This window comes from Tenrec ecaudatus, chromosome 9 (assembly GCF_050624435.1).
Source record: "Tenrec ecaudatus isolate mTenEca1 chromosome 9, mTenEca1.hap1, whole genome shotgun sequence".
In the NCBI taxonomy this organism is placed as follows: domain Eukaryota; kingdom Metazoa; phylum Chordata; class Mammalia; order Afrosoricida; family Tenrecidae; genus Tenrec; species Tenrec ecaudatus.
The window spans coordinates 17,652,241-17,678,556 of record NC_134538.1 but is presented as its reverse complement, the minus strand read 5'-3'; the positions used below and the strand labels follow the sequence as shown (position 1 = coordinate 17,678,556).

Here is a 26,316-nt window from a genome sequence, read left to right as displayed (position 1 = left end):
GCAACAACAACCAAAAGGTTGGCGGTTTGAATCTACCAACTGTTCCCCTGAGGAAACATGTGAAGATTTGCTTCCAGAAAAATTTCTAGTCCCAGAAACCCAATGGGGAGTCCTGCTCTGTTCCCTTGGGCCACTATGAATTTGAATTGGCTAGGCATCAACAACGTTTGTTGTTGTTGTTGTTCATCAAGACGTCATTGTCCCAAATCTCTTCTTGCCAGGCTAAGCTCTTGACAGGAACTCTAGCCATTTGTGTTCTTGTTTGGACTTCACCTTGGAATTCATGGGCAGAAGGAGGGATGATTAAAGGGAAACAGAGAGCATCTCAAAGATTTGAACTCTGTCACAAGGATAAGAGACGGTGCTTGTTCAGTGCTTCAAAAGTTTGGCCAGCATCCCTACATTGAAGCCAGGTGAAGAATGGTCTCAGCTTAGAATAGGAAAGAGCTCTCACAAGGAACCATGCCTGTGGCACGAATGAAGGCCTGCTCCTAGAGATGAGGTTCTTCATCAGCTCCCGATTTACCAGGTCTGAGGTGGGTGCCTGATGTTGGTATACTAAGATTTTCTGGGTGCCACACAAGAACTTGTACATCAGTGTCCATTGTAGTATCATCCTCAATAGCCAAAAGATGAAAACGATGCAAGTATTTGCCAACAGATGAATGAATAAACAAAATGTGCTACATGCATACAATGGAATATTATTCAGCCATAAAGAGAAACAAGGTACTGATGTGTGTTGCAACATAGATAAATCTTGAAAATATGCTCAGGGAAAGAAACCAGACACAAAGGATAGCTATTGTATGGTCCCACTTGTTAGAAATCCGTGTTGTTGTTAGGTGCCATCGAGTCAGTTCTGACTCATCACGACCCTGTGTACAACAGAACAGAACACTGCCCCCCAATCATGTGTCGTCCTGAAAATTGTTCCTATGTTTGAGCTCATTGTTTCCACCACTATCAATCCATCTCATTGAGGGCCTTCCTCTTTTTTACTGCCCCTCCACTTTGCCAAGATTGATGTCCTTCTCCATGGACTGGTCTCTCCTGACGACATTTCTAAAGTATTTGAGAAGAATTCTTGCCATCCATACCTATAAGGAAAAATCTGGTTGTACTTCTTCCAAGACAGATGTGCTTGTTCTTTTGGCAGTTCATAGTACTTTCAATATTTTTGACAGCACCATATTCAAATGTATCACTTTTTCTCCCATCTTCTGTATCCCACTTTTGCATACACGTAAGGCCATTGAAAATACCATCATTTGGTCAGGCGCACCTTAGTCCTCAGAGTAAAATCCTTGGTTTACAACCCTTTAAACAGGTCTTATGCAGCAAATTTACCTAACGCAAGTCATCTTTTGATCTCTGGACCTCTGCTTCCATAAGCATGTATTGTGCATCCAAGAAAGATGAAACCTTGACAACTTCAGTCTTTTCTCTGTTTATTATTATGGTACCTGGTGGTCCAGTTGTGAACATTTTGGTTTTCTTTAAGCTGGGTTGTAGTCCATACTGAAGCCTCCAATCCTTTTCTTTTAAAAAAATCATTTAATTGGAGGCTCATACAACTCTTATCACAATCCATACATCCACCCATTGTGTCAAGCACATTTGTACATTTGTTGCCATCATCATTTTCAAAACATTTTCTTTCTACTTGGGCCCTTGGTATCAGCTCCTCATTTCCACCCCCCTCCCTCACAAACCCTTTATCATCTATAAATTATTAATGCTTTTTCACATCTTACACTGACCGATGTCTCCCTTCACCCACTTTTCTGTTGTCTGTCCCTCGGGGAGGGGGTTATATGTAGATCATTGTGATCAGTTTCCCCTTTTTCCCCAGCCTTCCTCTTACCCTCCTGGTAACAAAACTCTCCTTGGTCCTGGATTCCCTGTGTTTCCAGCTTTGATCTGTATCAGTGTGCATCCTCTGGTCTAGCCAGATTTGTAAGGTAGAATTGGGATCATGCTAGTGAAGGGGAGGAAGCATTAAAGAACTAGAGGAAAGTTATATGTTTCATTGGTGCTACACTGACTGGCTGTCTCCTCCCTGGGACCCTTCTGTAAGGGGATGTCCAGTTGCCTATAGATGAGCTTTGAGTCTCTACTCTGCACTTCCCCTCATTCACAATGATAGGATTTTTTGTTCTTTGATGCCTGATACCTGATCTTATCTACACCCTGTGATCACACAGGCTGGTGTGCTTCTTCCATGTTGGCTTCATTGCTTCTCAGCTAGATGGCCACTTGTTTCTCTCCAAACTTTTAAGACCCCGGACACTATATATTTTGTTAGCCGAGTACCATCAGCTTCCTTCATCACATTTGCTTATGCACACATTTGTCTTCAGGGATCGTGTTGGGAAGGTGAGCATCATGGAATGCCAGTGTAATAGAACAAAGTGTTCTTGTATTGAGGGAGTGCTTGAGTAGAGGCCCAATGTCCATCTGTGACCTTAATATTAAACCTATAAATATATGCACATAGATCTATTTCCCCACTGTTATATATAAATATATTTACATATGTGCATGCCTGTATTTAGACCTCTATAAATGTCCTTTGCCTCCTAATTCTTTCCTCTATTTCCTTACGTTCCTCTTGTTCCACTATCATGTTCAGCCTTCATTTGGGTTTCAGTAATTCCTCTCAGTTATATTGCGCTTGATCACACCCTACCAGGTGTCCTACACCCTCCTCACCATTGATTTTAGATCATTTGTTGTTCCCTTTTCCCTGGGATTGTTAACACCTACTTCCTTTTCCCCGCCTCCCCCTCTCCTATGTCCCCTACACTGGTCTGTCCCATTGTTTCCTCCTCCAGATTGTTTATCACACCTATAGATGGACCTGCAGAAATAATAATATGCACAGAAAGCAAGGCCAAGCAAAACAAAACAACACAAGAAAACAAAACAGCGACAAAATAAAGAAAAGCATGTAAATAGTTCAAGGTCTTTTTGTTTACCTGTAGGAGTATTTTCTGGTCAAGTCTGATAGGGTGCCACATCCTGGCCCCAAAGTCTATTTTTGGTATTTCCTGGGGAATTTGTGTCTTTCCCCTTGCTGTTCTGTTGCACACCCTTAGTGTTTGGCCTCACTGAGGTCAGATCAGGCACCATTCCCGCACTGTGTCTCCAGTGTTGTGCCCCATAGCGCTATGGGTCAGTGAGGGATGTCGAGTCTGGTAGTGGGGCCGGCTCTATGGTCCTCTGTGCTTTGGCCGCTCTGAGCGGGAATAATGTCCTTGGCTTGATGGTCCATGATGTGCTCCACTCTCTCTTCCTTCCCCCTCATCTGCTCCCATGCACTCTGATCAAACATGTCCCTCTCCCTGAGCTGTGGCTTCAGTGCTGTCCTCTGAGGTGAATTCTTCTGGGGGGAGGGGCAGGTGCCCACATAGTTGGCATTGGGGCCGGCTCCTTAGATCTCTCTGTTTGATTCCTTGCTTCATGCCTGTATGTTGTATTCATGTCTTGGGCTCCAGTCTTTGATCTTTATCAGCAAGTGCTGTAGGTCTCCTCACTTTTAGCAAGCAAGATGTTTGATCTGCCTAATGAGGGTTGTTAAGCTTTTCTCCTCCTCCGGGACTGATGTTACATTCTTCATATAAGGCACGTTCTCTGATTATTTGCTCAGCATACACTAATTGATTAATTATGGTGAGAGGATACAGCCAGTGATGCACACCTGGGATAGGCAAATGCATAGAAAGAAAGCCAAATGGAGATCAATTGAGGATTAGTACTGAGCTGAGCTGGAGAATAATTACTTTATGAACTTGGGATGCTTTTATGGAGTGATGACGTGTTGTACAATATTGTAAATAAATAAAATGCCATTGTATTTTACACACTGAAATTCAGTGAATTTATTGAGTACTGAGTGACTTTTTCCTCAATAAAAAAGTTTCCCAAGGTGATTTATGCCTATTAACAGTGGCATGTTAGATTTCAAAGAGTTCCTCATCAGCATTTGCTCTTAGGGCAAATGTATTGTGCCTGGAAACTTATTAGATATCTGATCATCAGCTCCATCCATACCCTTGGACCTACTGAATCCCAAATTCTGTGTTTGGGTATTCTAACTAAGGTCTCATCTTGATTTGATTCACTGCTGCATTGGGATTGGCAAACTTTTAACCACTTAGCATTTGACCACTGTACCTCACTACATCAATGAACTCAAAGTCTGGTAGACATAAAAATTGCCTGGGAGCTTTTGAAACTACAAATGTTCTGGGCATGCCCCTTGCTAGTGAAAAGGGGACGTCTGGTGACAGGAGCCAGTCATCAACACTTTAGGACTCCCCAGGAGATTCCAATGGGAAGGTTTGTTTGAGAACCAGTGCTTTCTAGAAATTGATCTGGGTTTCTTATAGTCTTCAGGTTTAGGAATTCACCTTTGATGGTTACTCCATCTTCCTAATTTTAAGTTTCATTGTGATTTTTGGCTGCCTTCAAGATTACTTGTTTGAAATCCATAAAACCAGTTACCATAAACTTCTGTGCTGACCTTTCTGCCTTGAATTCCTCTTTGGGGTCCCTGAAACCGTCATTGAAGTGCTTGATTTATCTAAAATTGATTGTTTTATATGGGACAACATTAACATAAACTTGTTACAAAGCTTTGATTATTTGGGAAGACATCCAGTTGAGTTTTGTTAAAACTTTTGTGTTAGCCCTGACCTCAAAGTTCTTTCCCATGTTCAAACACCTTATATTTAGCATACACTTTAACATGTGTGAACTGGAGCACTAAGGGCAATATGTCTTGATGTGCTCTTATCTTAGCTACTCAATAAATGAATGATTGCCATAGACCGGTATCCTCCTGTGGCTGCAAGGATCCTCCTGCACACTTTCCCACATTAACAACTTACATTCCTATAGTATATTTCTTAGACCTGATGAACCACCATTAAGGCTTTTTCCTTTTTTTCACCAAGCATGAGGTCCAGGCTGTGCATGATGGTCCACTCTTTGGTGTCATAAAGTCCTGTGTGTTTGACAAATGCATAATGTGTGTGTCCACACATCAGTCTCAGTGAAAATAGTTTCACTGCCCTTAAAATGCCCTGGGCGCCTGCTTCCTCTTCTTAATTCTCCCTGGAAGTGTTTTTAGTTTGCAAAAGTGTGTTGCTGTTAGGTACCAATGAGTCCTTTGGGACTCACGTGATGCTGTGCACATCAAAATGAAGCCCTGCCTTTTCCTGTGCCATCACCACTCTGTTCTCAGGTTGGAGCCCACCAATGCAGCCCTTGTAGCAGTTCATCTTGTTGAAGGTCTTCCTATGTTTTTGCCACCCCTCTACTTTACCAGGCACAACATTCTTTTCTAGGGACAGGTCTCTCCTGACAGCATGACCCATGTATGAGAGAAGAAGTCTTGCTATCCTTACCTCTAAGGAGCATTCTTTCTGACAGATGTCCTTCTTTCAAGACAGATTTGGTGGTTCTTTTTGGCAGGCTATGGGGCTTTTAGTATATTTTCTTATTCAGTGTCCAACTTTCACAGGCATATAAGATGAATGACTATACCATGGAGTGTGTCGGATATACCTTAGTCCTGAAAGTCGCATCCTTGCCTTTCAGCACTCTAATGAGGGCTATGCAGTAGACTTACTCAGCGACATTGGCATCATTGCATTTTTTGACTACTACTTTCATGACCATTGATTGTGGGTCCATCCAAGACTAAATCCTTGCCCATTTCAATCTTTTCTGTTTCTCACATGTTACCTGTTGGTCCAGTTGTGAGAATTTTGGTTTTTGCTACAGAAGTTTAAGATTTTTCTTTACAAAAAAGTTTGAGGTTTGGTTTATAAAAGTTTAAGATAGCATAAAAAGGAGAGTTTAGTAGGTGTGGGTGAACAACACAGGAAATGATAAAGTTCCCTGTCCATACCCACTGCCCTCCTCTGGAAGTTATCCTACTGTGCCTCCCTCACCCCAGGCCCTGCAGCATCCCATGACCGTGGGTCAATCAGTCTCCCCTTCTGCTCTTATCTACCTCAGTCCTGTGGGCATGGAGGATAAACGTAGTCCTCATAGTCTGAGGCCATGAGAACTGCCATGCTAGACCAACATGCAGGTTAAAAGTCTGGACTTCCCCAACACCAAATAGACTTGAGCATTTACCAGCCGCTTGCTTGGGCAAGGTTTTGCTCTTTCGTTGGCCCTGTTCCCTCCTATGTGAAATGGGGAAAATAATAATGAGCTGGTGGACATAAGGCTTATATACTTCCTGGCACATAGACAGCAATGTTTTCCCCTCTCAGGTGTGTCCCACTGTGTGGGCAGGAAACACCTGCTTTGCAGCATGTCCTCTTCCTGCTCTCTCAGTATTGATACTGGAGCCATGATGCTGTAGTGGATCAAGCATTGGGCTGCTAACCACACGGTCTGTGGTAGACAGATGCGGCTGTCTGTTCTCATGAAGATCTGCAGCTTCTGAAACCTTCAAGAGCAGTTTTCGTCCTGTAGGGTCTCTGTGAGCTAGAGTCAATAGCAGAATGTGGGTAGCATCCCCTTCCCCATCAGTACTGAGGAAGGGTTGACCCTTGAATATACTTTGTATAGACATATCAGGGTATAGCAGGGCTGAGTGTGTGGCCCTTGGTGGCCAATGCAGTCTGTATGGGTGGATGGCCAGGATGGGGATGGCAGGAAGTAGCAGATCTGTCTCAATACTCAGGGCCCTCTCAGGCTTCGCAGCATGGGTTAATCCTTGCCTCTGAGGAAATGTGGTCCACAAAGCCTGCAGTGGTGCTAATGGGAGGTGCCATCAAGTCAACCCCCAACTCCTGACAACCCCATGGACAACAGAGCACAGCACTACCTGAGTCCGTGCCCTCCCCATAATCAGATGCAATTTGGACCACTGTGATCAATTGAGTTTTCAATGATGGATTTTGGGGGAGTGGGGAGTAGGTCTTTAGACCTTCCTCCCTTGCCATTTGAGCCTGAAAGCTAAAGCAACATGCCATCTTTACTGACAGATGAGTGGTGGCTACATGTGACTGTCTGCACTGTTGTCACTTTTCCGGGTGGATGCCTTGAGGTCAACAATCCTAAAATAAACAGAAATTGAGGGCAAGTGTACACTTCTCTGAATGGGGGTGTGGTAGTTATATACTCTGGTGTCAATTTGAGAGGATTACAAGTAAAGGGATGGAGTCTGGCCTATCAATTAAGATATAAACCATGAGGCCTCTGTGTGGGCATGGCCTTCCCCTGAGAATTCTGGGAACTCCGGGATTTCCTCCTTAGCTCCCTCTGTACTGACAAGGCTGGCTCCCTGTGAGACATCCCTGAGGAGAAGCCACATGGACCTACCCTGATGCAGCCCTGAGTGCTAGAGAAGCCATGTGGAGACCCCTGCCAGTGCTGAGATGCTTACAATGCTACTGGATCCACAGGACTTCCCACCCACTGACCTGTGATCTTCCTACATTCAGCGTCATTGCATGTGTTTCGTGAGTCTGAAGAGGACTTTATAGATTGGTATCAGACATATGGGCTATTATCAGACTTATGGTCTTGGACTGGCCTGGGTTGGATGCTTTCATAATGTACAATAACTCTTTTATATAAAACTATCTTATACACATATGAGTCTCTATGAATTTGTTTCTCTAGTCTACCTGGACTAACTCGGGGGCATCCCTAAAAAGGCAGACACCTACCTAAAGCCCTGGGCAAAGGGAGGTGGGAGACCTTCTCCATCTCGCTGGAGAACCCTGTCTATGTAGACCCCAATGGTGGCCTTGAACATAGATATTTAACTCAAAGTTCTGATGTGCAGGCCCCATGGCACTCCTTAGGGAAAAGATGCTGTGGATTTTCCACAAACAGTCTCTTTACAGATATACACACATAATCTCTGCCAGTGGTTGTAAGCCACAAGTTCCTTAACATCTGGAGGAGGAGAATACATGAACCCAAGGTTTACAGTGCTGAAACATTTCCGGCGGCCTTCGTTTCCTGTCCTGTTCCATTCCTGTTTCTCGGGATCTGGAGCCTGCATCTCCACGGACAGATTCTTTTCTAGGCAAAAAAAAAACAAAGAACACATTCCTTTCACTCTCAGAAAGTCTCCCAATTTCCTCCCGGTAGAGTAAATTCCAGACACAGGCAACCCCACCCACAATCTTGCCCTGGCAGACCCTTGAGAGCACATTTCTAGAGTGTTACACTTTGTATGTTTGTCTCCGCTGTTCTGGCTTCATGAACTGTACACATGACCTTCTTTCAAAGCCATTATGTAGCCCAAACTCAGGGATAACTCTACCCTGCTGTCCTCAGAGCACCCTTGGCAGTGGGGAAGGGTGAGTCGCACAAACTCAGCCTGCTTATCCCATGCCACCCTGCCTCCTCGAGTGCTGCCATGCTCACTGCAGACATCCAGCAAGTGTAGTCAGGTCTCCTTGAAGGTCTCTGGGTGACTTGGGGGGAAACTGAGGCCCAGGATCTCAACATGCAAACTGGGAGCGTAGAGAACAGCTGGACAGAGGCTGCCTGTTAGACCGCTGGTGTCTGGAGGGTCTCACAGAGGCTGCCTGTTAGACCGCTGGTGTCTGGAGGGTCTCACATCACTTTGCGCACTGCCAGATGCATCATGGTCTCTGCTTTCCAGGCATGGAGGCCACAGAGAGCGAGAGGCACCAGAATGAGTCCATCCTCTGTGCTGGTTCCTTGCCAGCGAATAATGTTTCCTTCCTCTTCCATCTAAATGGCTAAGAAGAGCCTCACAAAACATTTTAGCATTGCATTTATCTCTCGTGTTGTCTCATTAATTTTCATCATTCCTTATATCTACTGGAAAGACGCGCATCTTCTGTTGTTCTTTGGCTAAATTTATGGAACAGAAATTTAAAGGCATTAAAGAAATTCCTCCTCTGGTGGAGATTCTCTCTTTGCTCTTCAGGCAGTGTATGGTATGACTCACGTGAACATTGGGGATGCTCTTCTTTAATTATTTTGGATACTGAAGTCTCACCGCCCTTGGCTCTATAAAACACGTTGAGCTTACTTTTCAATGTATACCTGCAGCCGTGGTTGAATGAACCACAATTTGAAAGAAAGCCTGAAACAACAATGTCCCAGGATAGCAGGACTCAAAATCCTAATGATGCCCATTTCCAAGTTAACCAGCATACTCACCACAGTCTCCAAACCAAAAGAATTCTTTGTCATCTGACAAAGCAAAATTGCATGGGACAGTGAAGGTCTCAGAGTCCCTGAGCTAATCCTTAATAAAAAGAAAGGAGGGAGGGAGGGCGGGAGAAAAGAAAGGCTGAACAAAGCTAAGGAAGAAAAGTGTTCCCATTACTTTCATTGGCTCCCCTTGCCCTTTCAGAGTGCCCTTGTCTACCTCAGAGAGTCCCTGGTTACCTTCTAAGGTTAATAACCACATTCCAGATTTATTATCTGAATCCGAATTGTTACCTTGGGAATCTAGAGCCTTATTCCTTCAGGGTAGCTATTAACCCACACAGTCCAGATTTCTAATTGGAATCGTCTTTAGAAAGGACAGAACTGTGGAATATTTTCCCAAGGTCAGAAGTCAGCATGCTTTAATGAATATTTTTATGTGTGTGCATAGAATTTTCATTTGACTGTAAACATGCAGATGTAACAAGACAGGTGCACAAGTTTGGCTCTGGAGGCATTTGTGGAAGGCTCTAAGCCAGGGGTCCTCAAACTTTTTAAACAGGGGGTCAGTTCACTGTCCCTCAGACTCATTGGAGGGCTGAAATATAGTTTTTAAAATCTATGAACAAATTCCTATGCACACTGCGCATATCTTATTTTGAAGTAAAAAAAATAAATGGGGCAAAAACACACGGTGGGCCGGATAAATGTCCTCAGCGGGCCGCATGTGGCCCACAGGCCATAGTTTGAGGACGCCTGCTCTAAGCAGTATGAAATTGTGAGGGGACATGTATGTGCCTCCCAAAGAGATGCTACCCATATGCCCTGCCCTGTGTCCATGATAAGGAGGAAGTAGAAGAATGGATACACATGTGGTGGCGGCTAGTAGGTCTGTTGCATGGACCTAGTGTTCATGTGCTGCTTTCATTTCATGATGTTTAGTGAGCCCAGCTGGTGCTCAGTCCTGCTCTGAGAACTGAAGGTATGACCATTTCGCCGTAATTAAGACTGTGTGTGCCAAATGAGAGCAGGCCAACAGTGCTTCCTAGGACCAGGAACCTGTTTGATCAACATGGTACTAGATAATAGCTTCCTCGCTAAAGGCTCTCATCCCTTGGGCCTTGGCTCGCCCTAGGTTACCAGATAGATGCACGTGAGCCAAGCAATTGTTTCACCTGCTGCATTCAAACCTAGACCTGCTGTTGGGAGATGAAAAGAAGCTGGATAGTCTGACACAGCCTTGTCATCATATTCATATCAAGGGAGACTTGAGTGTCATGATTCATACCTCACAGATGGTCGGAGGGCGTCTCTGATAGTGGGCAGGATGACCACCTTCCAAGAGCAGTGGTGTTAGCTGCCTTCAAGATGGCCCTGACAACACAAAGGAACATGTCACCGAGTCCTGAGCCATCTCTGTGATTGGCTGTTGAACAAACCTTTGGGTTTCATAGGGCTTACATGGGTTGATTGTTGGAAGTAGATCACCAGTCTTTTCTTCCTAGTCTTTTTAGTCTATAAACTCCACAGAAACCTGTTGAGCATTATAGCAAAACGCAGGTTTCCACTGGCCATCAAGTAGTGGCTGTGTATGTAGTAAATTGACTGAAAATCAAAATGAGTCTTCCACACATACCATTGCTGTGTCCTCTGAGTGTAATTGAAGGCTAAGCAGGGTCCTATGAAGCCTCTATTCAGGAGTTTCAACCTTAAAGTCCTTGGGCCACATCTATCACAGGCATGTTCTGTTAGCTCACTGATAAATATAAATTGATTCAAAGCATATAAGCAAAACAGGAAGGTTTCAGTTCTCTACCAGCCCCACCTTCTCTGTTGTATGACATCTTCCCACTGACATCATTACCTTTGTATTGAACTGCAGCCAAATGAGTTTGTGGCACTGAAGCAGTGATATTTCTTTATACCAGCATAAATGAAGCTGTCATGGGTTTTTGCCAGACATTTGTTCCGCATCCTCCCATGTGATCCTCCCCCCTGTGCATTTGAAAGCAGAGCCTTTTCTGTTCCCAGCAGATGCAGTAGAACCTAGCACGAGGAAGGGAGTCAAGCAACATTTCCTCCGTGGATAAAAGGCATTATTCCTGTTGCATCATAGTCAAGAAGCCCGATGGGCAGAACTATAACATACCTTTCTTATCACAGGCCTTTGTTGAGAGGCAGTGGTAGAGTCATCATCCAGGCTTGTACGACTCCAACACCGAGGTCTTTGCACTCTGGGCAGCTGTCCTCTAAACCAGGAGACTAAATCGTCTATGCCTTTTCTTTTTGCTTTCTTTCTCTCCTCTTCTTTCTTTTAACATAATTAGTTGGATTTTGTAAAATTAAAAGCTATGCCCCCATTAGGGGCAAATCTTTCCTGCGTGCATTGTTGTTGTTGTTTTGTGCTGTAAGCTGATTCTGACTCCTAGCAACGTAGAGGACAGAGTGGAGCTGCCCTGTCAGTTTCCTAGGCTGTAGCCTTTTGGAGAGGAGATCTTTTGTTCCCCAGAGTGACCAGTGAGTTCAAACTGCCCACCTTTCCATTAGCAGCTAGATGCTTAATCATTGCATCACCAGTATTACTTTATATGTATTAGAATGAGCATAAGTAGATCGCCAGGCCCTTCTCCCTAGTCTCTCTTAGTCTAACAGCTCTGCTGAAACTTGTCCTCCACGGATGACCCTGCTGATTTTTGAAACATCAGTAGCACAGCTTCCGGTAGCACAGCAGCACCCAAACTCCCACACATGGCAAACTGACAGAATCACTACACCACAGTCACAATAGTGAACTCCAACATACCAGTGGTCGTGAAGTGCAATACAATGGGACGAGTTTTGTTCTGTCTTGCATAAGATTGCCATGAGTCAGAGCTGACTCAACAGCAACATCAATGTGTATGTATGTCCGTGCACACACATAGGTGCATTGTTGAGTGTGCTCTACTGGCACACACACACACACACACACACACACTCTCTCTCTCTCTCTCTCTCTCTCTCTCTCTCTCTAATACACAAGACTGCTTTGCAAGAGACAAGACCTGATTCGAATACCTTATATCAAAATTTAAATACATATAAACTCAAGGACTTGCATGATTTTGTCTTTTCTGTACTCAGGTTGGCTAAGGAGACAGTATGTATTCTATATGTATTACCCATTTTATGCATATAATTAAAGATCATAGATAATAAAGTGCAATTAGCACTAGTGCCTCATTAGTGACTGGCCCACTGGTGGTTCAGAAGTTCATGGTGTATTAGAATAATTTTACTGCCAGAACTCCATATTAAATACAGCGGTATATGCATGTGACGTACAGCTGAAACTATAGCAACCCGACTCTCCTGTGGCTGTGTTGTTATTGAGTCTCGGGGGGATGGTAGATTCATTTTCCTGTACAAACAGACAAAAACTTTCCTTAGATGAGTGGATTTTTGTTGATGTTACATATTCATTTTGTTTCACCTAAATGAATATCTTGATGATCATGGCAGCTAACCCTACTTCAATCTACTATGCACTGGTGCAGCCTTATATTCTGAAGTCAAATCCCAGGTCAGAGAGAATTTCCCCTCTAATGTAGTCGTAATCCCCTTCAAAGTAATGATCATTATGCTAATGAAAGAAAACTAATAGAAACCTGCTCACTATTTCTTATAAATGTCCACGAGGGCATCCCTCTTGTGTTAGTCTGGGTACTTTAGAGAAACAAATCCACAGCAGCTCGTGTATAAGAGAGAGTTTTATATAAAGGTTAAGTGCGCATCAAGAAAACATCCCAACCTGGTGCTGCCCAAGCCCACAAGTCCAACATTAACCCATAAATCCAACACCAATCCACAAAGTCCTCCTTCATCTCACAAAACAGGCACAACAATGCCAACTGCAGGAGGAAAGCCAAGTCAGTGAGCATGTAAACATCTCAGCGCTGGCAGGGCTCTCCACACGGCTGCTCCAGCACCCAGGGCTGCATCGGGTTAGGTCCATGTGGCTTCTCCTTGGGGATGTCTTTCAGGAAGTGAGCCTTGCCAGCTGAAGCAGGGAACTGCTAAGGCAGCTGCACCCTAGCCTGACATTCAGACAGCAAGAGACCCGAGAACTCGAAAGGCGAGGCTCTCTGAGCCATTTATCTCTCTGCCCTTCAATTAATCCACATGTGTTTATCGGCCAGGTTGGCACAATAAACTGATTCACCTCTTTTTGTGGTGTCAATAAACATTTCTTGAACAAGGATTCCCAGGCAGCATGAATCAAAGTAACCAGAGCTATTGAAGTAGCATTTAAGTAAGCCGCCCACTTCTCCAAATAGGAGGCTAAATTCAGGGGACCCATTTCACTGGGTTCATTATCCCAAGCACTCTTTTCATAATTTAGGCAAGGGAAGTCCAAATCTGACTACACACCTAACATCAATATATATCCCAAGTCTTCTGAGAGACACATGGGCTCAGAGCAAAGCTGAAGTTCCCAAGATGGCAGCTCTGGAGCACCTCACCATGTCTCATGGTTTAGGGACAAAGGAGAGATGAGTTAGAGAATCGTGTTATTTTGTTTTGGGGTAAGATCAATATAAAGCTATTGTACATGATATATCTGGCCCATAAGTAACATTGGGCTCGTCTCTGTCCTTAATTCCACCGTCATTTAAACAAAATCACCGTATGTGCTTAACTCTACATGTTTTTGTTGAATATAATATTGACCGAAATAATGAATGCCCTGGCATATCCACTTAAATACCAGACTTTTCAGTCTGGTAATCTTTAATTTAAACCAAAAATAGCCCTAGTAGTAGTTTATGTAAAGCTCACGCATCAAGACTGCCAGCCAAATACCAGTTCATCACAATTGCAGATTTATGAGCAACTTAGCTAACATTTGAACCTTGTGAGTCAAATCTGGCATGATCCATATTAGAGACAAGCTCCAGAAATCCAAGAAGCCCATTCTTGGCTGGTCTTGTTAACTGGGACATTCCTTGGGGAAGTCCTCTGAGGACTGGAATAGTGAAATTACAGGACATAGAGTCCACCTAAGTTTGTCGGAGCAGTGTCAGGGATATGTGGTTGTCGATGGCACAGTCAGCTTCTCTGAGTACTTTGATAAACATTGTGGCTCCTAAGAGACTAGGGTTTCCGGCCAGAAGACACTTCGGAGTGGTGAAAGGAACCTCTTTCATTTTGTAACCAATTTGGTCACCAGAGAAAACTGGGCAGCAGTCACAGTACATCATCCCTCTGTGCGTGGTGAGACTTTTCTTCCAGTGCTTGGATGTCCGCTGGTTGTGGTTTATTAAACAACATCCTTGTTGTTTAAAAATGGCCTCTGGTGGCTGCTCGGGAGATCCCAGCTGGGGAAGATGGAAGGCCGCGTGTGGAAAACAAATGCAGGAGGAGAACAAATCATGTAGTAAATTTCTGTAGGATTGTCACCCAGGTTTGAAAGGGTTTCACCACCTGAGAGGAAAGTTGTCGCTGATCCTGGTTCAATTACTCTGAGAGAGATTTTACAGAGCTTCTGGAGGGAGGGTAGACGTCCCCTTATTGGACTTGAAGGAGCCTTGATGAAGTGAGTTATGCTTTGGGCTGTTAGCCACAGGGTCAGCAGTTCAAGCCCGAGGTGTTCTCTGGGAGAAAGGTCAGGTTTTCTGCTCCTATAAAGATTGATAGACTCAGAAACCTAAAGGGTACTTTGACTTTGCCCTGTGTGGTCACTTTGAGTCACATATACTTTCAGTTTATTATTTTGTATTTTTACTATATTATGTTAATATGACTTAGAGCCACTTTTTCCCCCCAGGAGATATTTTATTTCTGTAACTTGAATTCAGTGAAATCCATCAAGTTTCATATTATCTTCCCCATTTGAAATTTTATATCCCAAGTTTTATTTAAAGATGTCAAATCAAGCCCAAATCAAATTTAAGATGACTTGATATCCTTTGCTAAAAGTACTTGAAAACCCAGTCTGCTTATGTGTATGTGTGGGTATATTTGTGAAAAGTAAAACATTTAAAAGTTACTTCTTTTTCGTTATCCCTTCCTGACCTTGAGAGCTTTCGTCCTGAACGCATACTACCTATTATGTCATAAAATTGACTATTCTCAGGAGTGTGTACCTCCTGGTGTTCACCTTACAGACCTATTGTCTGGCTGAAAGTTGAGCCACGGGTTAATTTGTAAGCTTGAAGGATGTCTAAGGGATTTTGCCTCAGGTATTCTGCCACTCTCTCTAAGGCCAGGAAGTCTAACCTGTGGCATTATTTTGATTTTTGATCCACGTTTTCCCCTCTCTGTCCAGGAACTCCTATTGTGACCACTTTCAGAGTACTCAGCAGTGGTGGTCAGGCCCCATCTAGTTTGGGTAACAGTTGTGAAGGCGTGTGGGCCACATGATCCATTGGTCTTTGGACTAATTGCTTCTTTGGGTCTTTGATTTTCTTTATTCTTATTTGCTATGGGTGGGAAGAGAAGGAGAGATGCACCTGAAATGATCACTCGCAAGCTTTGAAGACTTGGTCACTACTCACCGAAGTAGGATGTAGAACATTGTCTTTGTGGGTTCTGTTATTTCCATTGACCTTTGTGTTTGCTAGGCCTGTGGTCCTAGTCCCCAGACCAGCTGCTCATTTCTTTAAGGTGTTGGTAATGAATAAGAGGTTTTGTCGTTCTGTATGCTCTTCTATATCCATGGCTGTATAGATACCACACATATCTATCTATAGGTAGTAATACCTTCTGACAAATAAATGAATATATATATATATATTTGTGGATGTAATCCCATTTGCTTTACCATCCTGTTCAGCCTGAACTGGTTGTTAGGTGACACTGAGTCTGTGCAGTAGAATGAAATATTGCCAGGTGCTGGGCCTTCCTCCTACTCGTTCTTCTGTGTGAGCCCAATGTCAAAGCCCCTGTGTCCGTCTCTATTGTCCAGGGTCTTCTTTGTTGCTGCCCCTCTACTTTACTAATCATGCTGTCCTTTTCCAGGGACTGGCTTCCCCAGGGTACATGATACAAAGTCTGGCCATCAGGGTCTCTAAAGAGCATTCTGGCGGCACTTCTTTCCAGACATATTTGTTCATTCTTTTGGCAGTTCATGGTACTTTCAATTTTCTTTGCCAGCACCATAATTCAAATACATCAATTTTCCTTTGGTCTTCTTTATTCAGTGTTCAACTTTCACATACATGTGAGGCTATCAGAAGTACCATGATTTGGGTCAGACACCGTTTAGTCCTCATTTTTGCTTTTCAACACTTTAAAGAGGTTTCATGGAGCAGATTTACCCAGTACAATTGGTGGTTTGATTGGCTGCTGCTTCCATGAACATTGATTATGGATCTAAGCAAGAGGAAGTCCTCGACAATTTCTGTTTCCTTCATTTACCATGGAGTTACCTATGTGTCTAGAGGTTTCGGTTTTCTTTACCTTGAGCTGTAATGCATATTGAAAGATGCAAACCTTTTCATCATCAGCACGTGCGTCAAGCCCCCCTCGCTCTCAGCAAGCAAGGTTGTGTCATCTGCATATCGCAGGTTATTAATAATTCTTCGTCCAATCCCGATGCCACATTTTTCTTCATATACTCCAGCTTCTCTGATCATTTGCTTAGCATACAGATTGAATAAATATGGTGAGAGGATACAATTCTGACACACACCTGTTCTGATTTTAAACCATGCAGTATCCCCGTGTTCTGTTTACACAATTGCCTCGACCCATACACAGGTTCCACACAAACAGAAAGAAGTGTTCTGGAATCCCCATTCTTTCCAATATTTTGCATAATTTACTATTATTCACACAGTTGAATGCCTTTAGTCAATAAAATACAAGTAAATATCTTTCTGGAATTCTCTGTTTTCAGCCAAGATCCAGCTGTTGTCAGCAATGATATTCCTTGTTCCATGCCCTCTTCTGAATCTGGTTTGGAAACTCCGGTAGCTCAGCGGATTGCTAGAATCATTGTTGGATGACCTTTAGGAGAATGTTATTTGCATGTGATTTCTGTGGTACGATTCGTTTATTTGTGGCTTCTGTTAGGTCACCTGTCTTTGGAATGGGCACTCTACAATTAAGTTTGAGTCCCTTCTGATGCTCTATTTTATCTTGTTTTTCTTTTTGGTCTTTTTAATAACTTTTACCTTCTTCACGGACGATATTCTTGATGTCATCTCCCAGACCGCCAGGTCTTCTGTCGTCTGTTTTCAGTACAGAAATTGTCTTCTGGAAATCTGGGTGGGACATGCTCCAGGTCACATTTTGGCTCTTGTGAGCTTGGTCTACTTTTCTTCAGCTTACTCCAAACTTAGATATGAGCAATTGATGGTCTGTTCCACAGTTGCCCGTGGACTGGACTTAGCTATTGATATCTCAGCTTCTGCATCTTCTCTTCCCACAGATTAGTCCATTTTTTTTTATTTCGCCTGAAGAAATCTATCGGCACAGTGCCTTTTAAGTTGTTGAAAAAAAGGTATTTGCTGTGACGAAGTCATTGGTTTAGCAAAATCCTATCAGTTAATCTCCAACTGTTTATTTCACCAAGGCCATATTTTCTGATTACTGTTCCTTCTTTTTGTTTCCAACTTTTACATTCTAAATACCAATATATCAATGCACTTGATTGTATATTTGATCGATTTCAGATTTAAACTATTGGTAGAACTATTCAATTTCTGTCATTAGTTTTAGTGGTTGGTGCATAAATTTGAATAATAGTTGTATTGAATGGATTACCTTATAGGACTATATATTATATCACAGACAGCATTGTACTTCAAAATGATCTTGAAATGTCCTTTTTGGTGCTGAATGCAGTACCATTCCTCTTGACTATCCCATTCCCAGAGTAGTAAGTCATATGATTTTCTGATTCAAAATGGCCAATACCAAAAAGTCCATTTCAACTCACTCGCACCTAGACTATTGATGTTTATGAGCTCCATTTCACTTTTGACAACTTCAATTTTTTTAGATCATACTCCATACAGTCCAAGTTCTGATTTTAAGTAGACTTCTGCAGCTGGTTTTCCCCCAGTTTGATTTGTGTCCCGTGAGCATATGAAAGTTCTGCAGGCCTTACTCCCACAGGCTTTGCATCCGCATCATATTTTGAGTGCCTTCTGGCCTAAGGGACTCATCTCCTGGCACTAACTCAGACAGTATGCTGCTGCTGCTTTTCCGTGTCTGACTGTGTATCCATGCTAGAGTTCTCCATGGCTAATTCCTCGAATGTGGACGGCCTGTTCCTTCGTTATAGTCTTCTTATTCTGGAAGCTCCTTTCTGCATGCTCATTCCATGTAGACGTAGCTGTCACTTCATTTAGATGGCTGCTTTTTAGTGACAAGCCTTTAAGATGCCAGATACCACTCTTTCTAGAAGCCAGGTTTCTTCAGCACACTTTAAGAGTATGGTATATTTTCTCCTCGTGCAGGTCTCCTTTGGTTTCATGTAGTAATGGTTTGTACTTCTCTTGGGATGGGTCTTTGGCTTCTCTGTTCAGATTTTTTCGTATGCATTTCATTTTGGGGGTCACTATCATAATTGGTATTGTTTACTTTGCTTCCTTTTCACAACTCTCATTGTTAATGTAAATAAATCCAACTGATCTTTGTATGTTGATTTTAAAACCTGCCACTCTGCTGCTGAATTTATATCATTTCCAGTAGCTTTTATGTTGTTTCTAGTATTTTCTCTGTATAGTGATATATCATCTGTAAATGGAGACGATGTTTTTTTATCCTGACCTATTTGGATGCCCTTTTTTACCCTTTCTTGTATAATGCTCTAGTTAGAATTTCCAACACAGTGTTTAGTAGGAATGAGGAGAGAGGAGATAAAAGACATTCTTTTTTATTATTTAATTAAAAATCATTTTATTAAGGGTTCATACAACTTTTATCACAATCCATACATACATCAGTTGTGTAAAGCACATTTGTACATTCACTGCCCTCATCATTCTCAAAACATTTGCTCTCTGCTTAAGCCCCAGGCATCAGCTCTTCATTCTTATCTACTTCCTGTTTGCAAGGTTTTCATATGTTACTCCTTTATTCTCAGTTGATTCAAGAACTTTGTTTTCTCTATTAGAATGTTTCAAAATCCTGAAAGATTTAAATGTGACATTGATGTCACTCATACTTAGTGTATAATGGTGGGTCCTTCTTGCAGTTTGAAATATGAAAGTAGCTTAGCAAATGATGCCCTATAGGCCATTATTGATTTTCAGAAGTCATCCTTCTGGACTTCTTGGCAGTCTTTGCGCTAAGAAGATGTAGTGGATTCATGTACGCTCGAGCAACCTCCTCTCCGTGCCTGCAGAATCTAGAGAAAACAATGTACAAAAGTGAAAATGACAGTGTTTTCTTTATACTTTTTAGGCATGGCCTTATAGCATGAAAAGAAGTGCACTTCGCTAGATAAATGCAAAATTGGAGTTGTGAAGACAGTTGTACAATGCTGTGAATTTACTAAAAACGTTTAACTGCGCCCTTGCCAGAGATCAAGATTTAAGTATATAAATCAAACTTCAATAAAGTTCACTGGCATGTTGGGGGGGGAAACATTTTCCTCTCTTCTGTTGTTGCTATCAGGTGCTGTATAATCATTTTTTATTTATAAAGGCTATATGTTCAACAAAAATGAAATTCTGGTTGATTGTTTACCATCTTCACAAACATTCCTGTATTTAAGCCCACTGTTGCCACCACTGTATCACTCCATCTTGTTGAGGGTCTCCTACACCCAAACCAAACTCTCTGCCAGTGAGCTGATTCTGACTCATGGTGACTCTGTAAAACAGGGTAGGGCTGCCCCTAGGGGGTTCTGAAACTGTCACTCTTTATGGAGTAGAAGCTTCATTCTTCTCCAATGGAGCAGCTGGTTTCTAACTGCTGACCTTTCAATTACAGTCCAACAAGTAAAGTCAGGTGTTATTCACTTTGTAGAAGGCTGTGGAAGACAGTGGGAGCCCAAACCCACCTGCAGAACATCTAGTCAGACCAAACTGCTGTCAGACCCGCTCTAGCCAAAGGCCAGAATCCCAAGCAATCTTTCTATCAGGCAGAGACCATTGCGATCTTGATTGATTATGCTGGATCTAACTAGATACTTGGCCACGCCCTGAATTTTTTCTGGATGCAAATATCTCTTAGATGTTCCATGACGTAAATTTCTTCCTTGGCTTCTTGACTGTTGATGGGGGTCTTCTGCCTCTCATGCATTATTTGTATTTTTATCTGTATATTAATATGAGCTTATCCTTACCACTTTAGCGTGATTTGTCTTTCATTGTTTTCTGTTGAGTTTCTCAGCTGTGACGCACAGGAGGAGTGGATGTATAATGATAACTGATACAAGATGTTATAGGGAATGCAGGGGTGGGGGATAGATGATAGGGAGGAAAAGGGAATTTGGGGAGTAAATAATGAAGGCTAGACAGGGAAAGGAGCATTAGAACTGATTATGAATGCACAACTTATTTTAAAGGCAATTTAACCATGGAATAAGGGGGGAATGCCCTAAGATAGAGATGGTGCTGCTTGTACAATCCCCCTAGATATGATTGAACAATTGAACTACTCAATTGTATGATACGTAAATTATGTGCCAATAAAACTGGAGGGAAAAAAGTAGAGTGGTACTCATTTTCCATGTATTTAGTTTTGCCCCTCCCCTGATCTTCCATTTTTTTATTCTAAATTTAATAGTATTGTGGCCTGAGACGATGCTTTATTGTATTTTGATGTTTTAAAAGTCGAGGTTTACTTTTAGGCCTAACATTAGGTCTGTTCTTGAGAATGTTCTGTGTGATGTTGTTAGTGAAGTATACTGTATTATGGGGAGTATATCCCTGTGAGCTCTAGGTGTTTGATTATGTTGTTTAAATCTTCCATTTCGGAAGAAGCACGCCAGCCTGGGTGATCATGAGGTGCTGAAGGGATCAGTTATCAGGCATCAAAAAACAAAAATCATATCATTGTGTGCTTTCCTCCCTGATACAATCACTGAAGACAAATGGGTACATAAGCAAATGTGGCAAAGAAAGCTGATGGTGCCCGGCTATCAAAAGATATAGCGTCTGGGGTCTTAAAGGCTTGAAGGTAAACAAATGGCATCTAGCTCAGAAGCAACAAAGCCAACATGGCAGAAGTACACCAGCCTGTGTGATCATGAGGTGTGGAAAGGATCAGGTATCAGTCATCATCAGAACAAAAAATCATATCATAGTGAATGAGGGGGGTAGTGTGCAGTGGAGACCCAAAACCCATTTGTAGGCCACTGGACATCCCCTTACAGAAGGGTCTCAGGGAGGACATGAGCCAGTCAGCGTGCGATGTAGCAATGATGACACATTACAACTTTCCTCTAGTTCCTAAATACTTCCTCCCCCCCACCCCACCCCACACACACACTATCAGTATCCCAATTCTACCTTGCAAGTCTGGCTAGACCAAAGGATGTACACAGGTATAGATAGGGACTGGAAACACAGGGAATCCAGGGTGGATGATCCCTTTAGGACCAGTGGTGCGAGTCACGATACAGGGAGGGTGGAGGGAGGGTGGGTTGGAAAGGGGGAAGCAATGACAAGGATCTATATGTGACCTCCTCCCTGGAAGACGGACAACAGAAAAGTGGGTGAAGGGAGACGTCGGACAGGGCAAGATATGACAAAATATTAATTTATAAATTATCAAGGCTTCATGTGGGAAGGGAAGTAGGGAGGGAGGAGAAAAAATGAGGAGCTGATGCCAGGGGCTTAGGTGGAGAGCAAATGTTTTGAGAATGATGAGGGCAATGAAGGTACAAATGTGCTTTACAAAATTGATGTATGGATGGATTGTGATAAAAGTTGTATGAGCCCCTAATAAAACGATTTTAAAAATCTTCCATGTCTTTTAAAAATTTCTGTTTAATTGTTATACTCTTTGTTGAAAATTATATATTTAAATTTCCTACAATTGTTATGGAGCTATTTATTCATTCAAGTTTTTAAAGTTTGAATTATTTTTGTGGCTCTCGTATTGGGAATGTAGATCTTTATTATGGTTATGTCTGTTATTGAATTGACTTTTTAATCACTGTGTGATATTTTCCCTCCTCTCTTGCTAGTTTTTGCCCAAAAGTGTATTTTATCATAAATTAATCTTATTTTTCCTCATTCTTGGTTGCTATTTGTTTAATATATGCTTTTCTACTTTTTGATATTTAGTTTATTTTCTGTCATTGTATCTAGATGTGTCTCTTTTATGCAGTGTATTAACGGGCCTTAGCTATTCTCCTACTCTACCCCAACTGGTGCATTTAATCCATTTATACTCAATGTAATTATCAATAGATATGAATATGCTATCATTTTTCTGTCATATGTATTTAGTTTGATGATTCCTTTGCTCAATATTTTCCTCTGCTGAATAATTATTGTTTACAGATTTCTCATCATTTATTTCACTGGTGCAGTTTCAGTATAAACTAAGACTTTATGATTTTCTTCATGTTTTATACTGGTGAGATTTGTTCATTTTGATTGAAATTGTCCTGCAATTAATTACTACCATCCCATAATTCAAATAATGTATTCTACCTTGATATCCTCTTGATTTCTCCTCCATTTAGAAGTTCTGTAAATACGTAATTTATTCTCTCTTTACTTTTAGTTTATATTGTTTATAGATTAATATCTCCGATTCTCTGTTTTCAGCCTTAAAGCTTTGTGTCAATTTTGATACTTCCCTTGGTGGGTTGATGTCTGGTAAATGTTGTTGTGTATCTTAATCTTTAGTTTTCAGTTGCTATTGTTGTTTCTCTGTCCAAAGAACTCCTTCAACATCTCATAGTTGGTCTGTATTTTACAAATTCCCTTGATTCCTGTTTATTGGGTAATGCCCTTATTTCATTATTACATTTGAAGGACAATTTTTATGGATGTGTAATTCTTTATTGTTACTTTCCTCCTTTCATTCAGAGTTTAATAGATGCTATCTCATTGCCTTCTTGCCTACATGGCTTCTTCTGAGGAATCAGAGCTTAGATTGATTGGTTTTTCTATATCAATAACTTAGTTTTTTCAAGTTGCTTCCTAGAGAATTTCTTTATATTTGATTTTGGAGTATCTTCTTAGGAAATGTCTTGATGATTTTCCTTTGGGTTCCAGCTTAATCAGAGTTTGTTGTTCCTTGAGTGTATACCTCCTTATTTTTAAGATATTAGTAAAGTTTTCTTTCAACAAAACAAGCAATTTTCTCTGTATTTTTTTGTTTCTGTTCTTGAACTCTGATTACATGTTAGTTACTCTCAAGGGTGTTTTTCTAATTGAGTTGTACTAAGAGATTTCTCCTCAGTTTTGCTAATGCTATCTTCCATTGATGCATTTTCCTCCTTTGTACTGCCAATAAGTTTTCTATTATGAACACTTCATTGTTAAGCTTCTGAATTTCTGTTTCTGTATGATTTTGTTTCACATGTATGTTTTTGATTTGTTCGTGTGGGCTCCTGCCCCAACCCATTATTCTGTCATTTTATTTGTTTCCTTGATTGCATCTGAGGTTTCCTTGAGCTCTCTCAATCCATCGATGTATCTAAATATAAATGAAGAAAAAATATTCAAGCTTCTACTTACAATATGGAAGGATCCTCTGGAAAAATATCAAACAATACAGGAAGTATCCAAAGAAGATGGAAGGGGTATACAGAGTCACTGAACTTAAAAGAACTAGTCAACATCTAAACATTTCAAGAAGTAGCATAAAATCAAAATCTTGTGGTATTAAAGCAGAAGTCCAAGCTACACTGAAGTCGTTAATAGAAACAAAACAAAACAGAAAAGTGATGCTCCAGGAATTGACAGGTGGGTGAGGAGGGGGAAAATGAAATGAGAATGAAAGATAAAAAGCCCTATGGCGAGGGGAGAAACAAGCAAATAGAGGGAAACTTTGTAACGGTCTGAAGGAAGCACACTGTTGGGAGAAGCACTAGATGCTAGACACAGCTGCACAAGACAGCCCGTTTGCTATTCAGCGATGTGAGTCTCTGCTCTGGGGCAGGGGTGCCAGTGGGGGCTACTAATCATTTAAGCAGCATGGGAAGAGGAAGAAAAAAGGGACAGGAATAAAAGTGTGACCGTTACATAATCTCCTGTCAACTTACGAAGAGATGTAGGCTAGCCTGTCAGTCCGATTGCAGCTTGTTGGCCTCATTTGGAGGAGTGAAAGAGATATAATAGCTCACTGGAGGTGGCTCACAGACACTCCCTGTGAGACATTCTTGTTGACAAGCCACATGGAGCTACTCTGATAGACCCAGAGCCCTGGAGCTGGAGGAGCCTCATGGAGCCCCGGGCCTACCAACTCTGGATCCACAAGACTTTCCACCCATTTGTGATCTTTATTCCTGCATTCGGCATCATTGTATGTGCTGAGTGAGTCTGAAGAAGAAATTTATAAACTGGTAACAGACATATGGGCATATCAGCTTTATGGATTTAACCTGGACTGGGTTGGGATGTTTTCTAAATGTACAATAACTCTTTGATATAAAGTTTTCTCTTACACACATATGCCTATGAATTTGTTTCTCTAGTCTACCCAGACTACACAAAAAGAAAACAGTGGTAGCAGGGAAGAAGGGAAAACTAAGAATAAAGTTGGTTTTTTTGAGAGTGTATAGTATTATCAGTCAGGGGCTAGAGAATGGGGCTTTGGAGAATCACTGGGTGATTATGCATGTCAGGGAGAGGTCACTGCTTCCGGTTTCCTGTTCCTGGTGTGGGTGGTGGTGCAATCCTGAGCAAGCAGAATGAATTATCTTGTTCCTGCTGTCCCTGGAATGCTGCTTGCAGTAATTCCAAATGTCCACGTTGCTCCTTGCTCACTGTTTTCATTCCATCTCTTCTTCCCATCGCCGTCCAGTTCTTGAGTCGGACCAGTCTTTAGGAAAGACAGTCTGGTAGCGAGAACCCGGAGTTTGGTCAAAAGGTCTGAGCCAGGGAGAATGTGGCAACTATCATCCATAGGAAGTGATAGGAACGCTCCTTTCTGACATGACAGTACCTGGAAAATTGACAAAAAAGAATCGATGTAGTAGAAAAATAAAGATGCTACACTTGGGTGTTTTCACCATTTTGTTTTAACTTAAAGTATTATTTTTTGGAAAACAGTTTATATGAAGTGAACGACTTGTGTGTGTTTGGGGTGTGTTGCTGGGAACTCTGCATCACACAATCTACACCAACAAGCCTGAACTTTCATGTAGTTTTCTTAACATAAAATGTCTTTGTGAAGCAGATTCCTATTGTTCCCATTCTTTTTTAGTTATCTCTCCTGCACCAAATTGACAGGAGCCTACTTTAGCTACTAGCTAAATTTATTTCCCTAAAAATAACTTTCCATTTCGATTCATATTTCTTTGGATTCTATAACACATAGCTATCCTTATAAACTGATATAACAGACATCATTGCTTAATATTAGTTTGAGAATAAATAATAATTAATCGTTGGTAAGTGTACACTGGCGACACAGTAAGCTAAGCAGTAAGCTTGAAAGATAATCAGCTGAATCCCAACAGCTCTTCGGTAGGGGAAAGAAGAGTCCGTCTCTTCCATAAAGACGTACTTCATGGGAAGTCCAATAGAGCAGTTCTACCCTGTCCCATAGGGCTCTGGAATTTGAAATCAACTCAAAAGTTGAGTAACTATACGCTCAATTTAGTGGAGGAGACATGAATAGACGAGACTATAGAGGGTCCTGATAGCGCAGACTGGGGCCTGTGAGCACCAGCAAAGGGTTTTACAAGATCATGAACAAAGTTGCTAATCCACCTCCAGGTCAGTTACGGAAGCCCTTCTATAGGGAGAACGCAGGTGCACCTGGGACATGAAACATTTGCAGGCAACACACAGGAGGCTTTCTCATTGAGACGCCGGCCGTCGAGCATCAGGCAGAGGAATTGGTGAAGAATGAAAAGAGACGTGAGGAAAATGGAATAATGTGGATCCAGAGAAGCATGTATTACCTGTTTTTGTTCATTTTTAATGATCATTTCCTCTTCTCTGTCCCCTTTTCCAAGTTTTCCAGAATTTGAGGTCAGGGATTGTGTCTTCTCCCCCACTATCTGGCACTTGGGAAACATGT

General features: G+C 41.9%; 1 protein-coding gene across 1 annotated transcript in view; it reads left to right on the top strand.

Annotated features, from left to right (window-relative positions):
- The window catches only part of ADAMTS17 (ADAM metallopeptidase with thrombospondin type 1 motif 17), a 434,502-nt gene that overhangs the window by 213,371 nt on the left and 194,815 nt on the right, over nucleotides 1–26,316 (top strand). The gene's annotated exons all lie outside the window — the stretch shown is intronic.